Source organism: Anneissia japonica, unplaced genomic scaffold (genome assembly GCF_011630105.1).
Source record: "Anneissia japonica isolate Jap-2015-1 unplaced genomic scaffold, ASM1163010v1 scaffold1208_len1460985_cov181, whole genome shotgun sequence".
Taxonomy (NCBI): domain Eukaryota; kingdom Metazoa; phylum Echinodermata; class Crinoidea; order Comatulida; family Comatulidae; genus Anneissia; species Anneissia japonica.
The window spans coordinates 1,120,338-1,126,633 of NW_022688484.1; the positions used below are offsets into that span (position 1 = coordinate 1,120,338).

The following is a 6,296-nucleotide window of genomic DNA, read 5'->3' on the forward strand; positions in this document are numbered from 1 at the left end:
TTTTGATTTTTAACAAACCTGGTTTTTCATTATTGTAACTACTGTATATTTATTCCTCAATAGGAGCAAATGACAGGCTCGAATGGATTTGATGCAAACAGTTCCATCTCTGTGGACATGATATGATGAAATGGACATGTCCAAGCCATGGTTAGCAGAAGGTGGCGATGCTCAGAGCTCTGCAGCAAGTGATTGAGGCCAAAATATTTCAAAATAATTGAATTAAAATGATTTATCTAATGATTTTTTTTCTGAAGATATACTGAAATGAACTTGCCTATGTCGTATCGAAAATGCCATTGAGAAATTGTTTGATCTTAACAAAATTTGACTTGCACTTACGGTAATGGAAAATTCAACAATTCAGCATGTAAAATTAGATCGACTTAGAAATTTTTAGAGTATATTATTAGTCGTCTTAGGCAATTTTAACTAGTCTGCACTGCTTTATTTATCATGTCTGATTGTCTTGTATTATTTACCATAGCCAAGATTTCTTCTTTCATGATGATATTCAACATCCATATTTTTGGTGCTTCACTTGGTTATTGATTATTGATTCAAGACTACTTGTGTTACTAAATAAATATTTTGAAACACAATTTATCATCCTTGTGCATGGCAAATAATTTATTACAAGTGTATTTTCTCACAGTTAACATAAAATTGTTTTACTGTACACAGAATAAAGCATTGAAGCAGTCAGGTATTACAATATATATCAATGCAATTAACACACTATTATCAAACCATTAAATATATGGATTTATAGTTAGTTTATACCAATGTAAAAAATAGGGAAGAACAATTTACATTTATTTACTGTACACAAAATTCTAATTCATACTGTATTAGCTTCAAATTTTAAAATATGAGGCGAGAGTGGGGAAGATACAAAAACACTGTACTGTATTTAACAAGAAAATGTTCTTGAAATCAATTTTGCAGGCCTACTGTATCTGCATCAATAGCAACAATTTCAATTACAGACTAGGTCTGGAAGGTTACACACAATTGACTGGTGCAGATATACAAAAGCTCTAGGCCAATGCTGACAAAATTTCCTTTTATGAGTCAAAAAAACAGATTGTCAAAAAAACAGATCACAGATGTCGCAAGAATGAATCCTTTACAAACAGGCACCCCCCCCCCCCTCAAAAAGCGGGCTAAAACAAAAATAGTACATACATGTAGTTAGGGATCCCAGGTCAACTATTTAAAATGAATCTTGGAGAATTTGATTGAGTTTACTAATAAAAGTTACTATTATGATAAAATCGAAAAAATTATGATAAACATAGTGGATAGGTTTGCATCAATGCATCCCCGTAGAATGACTCTGAGGAGCCTGCTAGATGATTGACTCTATTATACATCTACTAACTGGTTTACCAACTGTATTGTCTGGTTGAATGTAGAACATAGACCTAATGTATTATTTTATGTTAACAACCAAACAGTAGGTACCTACTTGCTCATTAAAGCTAATGTATGCTTTAATACATGTTGTTTTTTCTTATTTTTAATCTGCTAATGAATGTACTTACAGTTGAACCTCGTAACAACATACCCCTCGGGACCATAGAAATTCATTCACTATATATCCATATAGCACATGTATATCATAACCAGGGTAAAAAGCCATTGATTGTAATCATTGGAACTTAAAGTACAGTACTTAGTTTATATCACTGTTTTACACTGGAAAGGTATGGACCTATTATTATAACGAGGTTTGGATGTAAATGTATAGTTAACGTTGTTCGCTTTTGTAAATGTATAGTTAACGTTATTCGCTTTTGGATGCACATTATTTTAATTAATCAAATAGATATTTATATACTAGTGTTATGAATTTCAATTAAGAAAAGTTAAAAGAAATTAGGAGTGGTGGACAATGAAAGTTCAAAATTTACTGTTCATATGGTTTAGTTATGTTTGGAATAATCGAAATATTCATGATAAATATACTTTTATTCACGAATTCAATTAAGAGTAACTGATATAGAAACACAAAAATGTTATGAAATAATGAGATCACAATCAAAAGTATTATTGTTTATTTAAACAGAGTATTACAACAGATAATCATCTTTTAAATATCCCCAATTTAATATATAATATTAATGTTAACTAAGCTAAGGCTGGGCATTCTAGAACTTGAAATTAAAACTTGTCATTGGAGCAATACTCCACAACAAAACTGTATTTGTAAAATGTGCAACAATGATTTAGTGGAAGACGGGTTCCATTTCAACATTAGAAAGAAGTTTATTCCGCAATATTATTTCAATTATCCATCAATCAAAAAGTCTTTTTTAATGTCTAATATTAAGTTAACAATTATTCAACTGGCACAATATACTCATCTTGCTTTTAAGAAACGAACACTTTGGGCGAGACTTTTTTTATACCTTGTTTCGCGAACTTTTTTTGGAAAATCTTTCAAGAGGAGGGTGGAAAAGAAATAATATAATAATATTTATATTTATTTGAGGAATATATACTTCGTGATTACATCACATAGTACATCTTTTTACTATATTAAAAAGTATGCAACTTTAAATTTTCGGAAAAAGGGATTCCATGTAGCGGAGGACAGAATAAAAATAAATATAAATTTTTATTTCTTTTTTTTCAATTTTTCATGGCGGCTCGTACGCTAACACACTTATAATAAAATGTTATTTTTATTTTGAAATCCACAATTTCGGAATTGGAGGGTTCGCTAAACAAGGTATAAAGAAGTTTCGCCTTATTTAAAGCACTAAAAATGTATATTTATTTATACTGTAAAGGGCCTGAGACCTATCAAACAAAGTCCCCATTTAGGGGAGAGAAGAAAAAGTATGTGGTTTTGATAAGGAGTTCCGCATAGTCACAAGCCGAACCCCCCATTGAAATTCCTAAATACGGGCCTGACAAAGATCTGTTGCATTAATGAGCAGCTCTTATCTTGGACAGAATATGAGAGCTGCTCCCTGGACATACAGTATACTTCCAACTTTCATCTTACATTTTTCTATAGCTAAGTCCTACTGCTTTTTCGATAATTTGCACCTCACACATTCTCATCTGAGGTTTCAAGAAAACCTGCAATGATCATGCCATCCTGCTAATCTCAATCGGCCGTTTGGCCAACAAGCTAACCACCACCTCTAATTTCATCTGCCATTCTACTGTGTAATACTGTACTCACAAAATTCTTGTCATGGCAAGCCATGCTCTCTGGACCATTATCTTTTCCGCCGCACCACCATTCGTAATTTGTGATGTCCTTATATAATCGTTTTTCATTCAAACTGTGCCTCTTGAATTTAATAAGTTCTCATATAAGAACCCTTCGATTTTCTTATATTTCCATAAGCATAATTTCCACTCTGTTTTGATAAGCGCCCCGTTTGAATAAGCGCCCCTCAAAAAGTGCAAAAAAATATTTTAAGCGCTTGGGCGCTTATTCGCGCGAGTACGGTAGGTATAGGCTTCCTGACAACTATAGTCCCGGAGCTAATTAACTCCGTGGGAAGATGAGCCCACCACAACACCAAATACAAATATTTCAATTCTTAAAAGTTGTCAGTAAATTTATTAGGTCTATCCTAGGCACAAAACATCGGTAAGCATGAAGATGATTATGCAAATGTACACTTACCTGCAGTATAATCGTGATTATACAAGTCCTCTTGAGGTGAGAATCAATTCGCGTTTCCCCAGCTGCTTGGCGGCTCACCAGTTTTCAAAACTAAAAATACCCAACTCCTGCTTTCTGTGACCTTCGACCTCCTTTCAAAGTACTATATAACTGGGTTGGGCTAAATCATCGGATCCACCCGTATGATACATTTCAGGGTGGGGCATGTTTTTTAATATGAATTCAAGCTACAAAAAACAGCTGTAATATACCATATGCGAATGTAAAATAACACTCAGAAAATATCACTAAAAATCCAAACTGTCACAACTCAATACATTTATTAATTATTTATTGATTTTATATAAAAAAAACTGTAGTTAAAAGAGAACCAAAACATCAAACGTAACTTGGCTACCAAAAACAAACATACAACTTCGATCATTATAAGACCAAATCGAAACACCAATAGACCCCAAAAAACCTGGGGAGATGGGAACTGGGAACAACCATCTAAAGATCAGATGAGTGCCTCGCAGGTAGGCCTAAGTATACTTTGCATAATAATTAATTATGCTGCGTCCTCTCTCAGTTTCGGTTCATTCGCGTTTCCCTAGCTGCTTGACAGACACATTTAAGGATTTTTACTACCTTGTCGCCAAACCTTTCGCTGGGGAGAACATTCAAAGGTACATTGCGTCCGCCATACAGACATAACGAAGCTTTTGCCCAGCCCGTCTGATGTCATCATGACTAGCTGAACTTGACTTAAAACATTCACCTATTTGTATAAGTTCGTCAGATTTCTTAGATCCTACTACACAACCTTTCCTTATCCCATAAAAATGAGATATGGTGTCGCAGCCACACAAAAAATGTAGAAATGGCAGATATGTACATAATTTGTTTCCTAAAGTAGCACAGGTCATCCAGTGGTGTAGCTACTGCATGTTCAGCAGGTTCATCGAACCTGGCCCCCAACCTCCAGGGGCCCTGATTCCCGCCCCCTTATTAAAAAATCTAATAAAGCAATGCACAAATTAAAAACCTGTAATACTGCAAATTATAATTTAAAATTGTTAAAAATAATCATTTATACTGTACATGCATAGGCCCCTATGCCTGTTGTAAAAACCTACAGTTAAAAAAGATGGCACTGCAATCAGTGCAACAACACTCAAAGTGTTTGAGCTTGTAATATCCATGTCTATAGAAAATCATTTCAATTTCATTATATGAACGAGTAAGGGGTGGGGGCGGTTTGGTGTCATATAGTATTTGTTCATTAAACATGAAATTAGTTGTTGAATTATGTTTTCGCCACGATAGTTTTCTGTAATCAAAACTTTGGTTATATTATTCTTGTTGCAGTAGATGTGTTTCCCAAAACCGAAATTGCATAATCTAAACATGGTTCGATTGTGCTTATGTATTAAGGAGAGATTGGTACAATGTTTTTGCCAATTTTCCTAGATTATGAATCTTGGAACTTACAGACGTATGTGTCGTATATGATAATCCCATGTTAAGTTTTCGTACTTAAGCCCAAATATCTTATATATTTTACTTGTTTGATACGTATAAAAAAATATAATTGGACCCAAGACACTACCTGTAGTGTGCCAATTCCGATTGATTAGGGGGCAACATTTCAATATTTATTTCGTTAAAGCCAAGGGGCCAAGAAGGGAGTGTTCACGTTGCAGCCTTCGTATCGTTGAATAATAAACCAATATTTAATTTATTTGTATTAAGGAAAATAATTGTTGTATTGTATTGATGATATGAATTACAGGTAAGATTTTCAAGGTATGAGTGCAATTCTGGGCACCTGAGTTCCATTCTCAAAATGTTCTCACCTCAGCCCCAACCCTACCGTCAAATCCTGCATCCGCCCCAGAATCCATAAGAAGATCTATTAAACAGTGAAGGCATGTAACAGATGAGTGGTACTTCCTAAAAGCATATTGGTACATTTATAAGGTCATTTTCATTGAGATATGTATTAATTTGATCTTGGACTTGCTTTTCAACAATTTTGGCTATGTAGCATACCACTGAGATTGGACTATAGTTGTTAGGGCTTATTTTTAATGGAACACAGAGCTTTCGCGATATAGCGTAATGCAAGTCTTAGTCTATTATAGCATAGTATCGAAATTATGAACTTTTTTCAGATAAATATACCAGATTTTCTGCAGTATCGCCAGATACAAATATCGTAAAATTTAGTGTGTGTGAATACAATTTGAGTTTTTCCATTCTGTTTTGTCTTCTTTAATTGAGTTTTAAATTTCTTTTCCTATATTACTAAAATAATCGCTAAAATTTTCAAAATTACGACTTGGATGAATATTGTTTGAACGTTTGGGATCGTGTTTATATCTGTTTTCAACTGGTAAAAAATAATCTGATAATAAAATAATATTCTGATTTGCATTTTCAATTTTTACTCGTGTAGTTGTTTGTAAGTGAACGATTATTAAAAGGTGTTTGTCTCGGATAAGTGTTTTACAGTTATACATAATCTAACGATATCAGGTGTGATCCATTTCATTTTATTTAGCTTAAGTAAATAAAACTAATATACAAGATAATTGCTGTCTCTTATACACATCTAGATGTGTATAAGAGACAGCCTGTAATACTGCAAATTATAATTTAA

The 6,296-nt window shown here is 33.4% G+C and overlaps 1 protein-coding gene across 1 annotated transcript in view; it reads right to left on the reverse strand.

Moving 5' to 3' along the window:
• Positions 1–3,774, reverse strand: part of LOC117122318 (two pore calcium channel protein 1-like) — a 27,778-nt gene extending 24,004 nt beyond the window's left edge. The window contains exon 1 of the mRNA XM_033267878.1: positions 3,653–3,774. The gene's annotated coding sequence lies outside the window, so the exon portion shown is untranslated. The remainder of the gene's footprint in view (positions 1–3,652) is intronic.
• Positions 3,775–6,296: the final 2,522 nt, after the last annotated feature.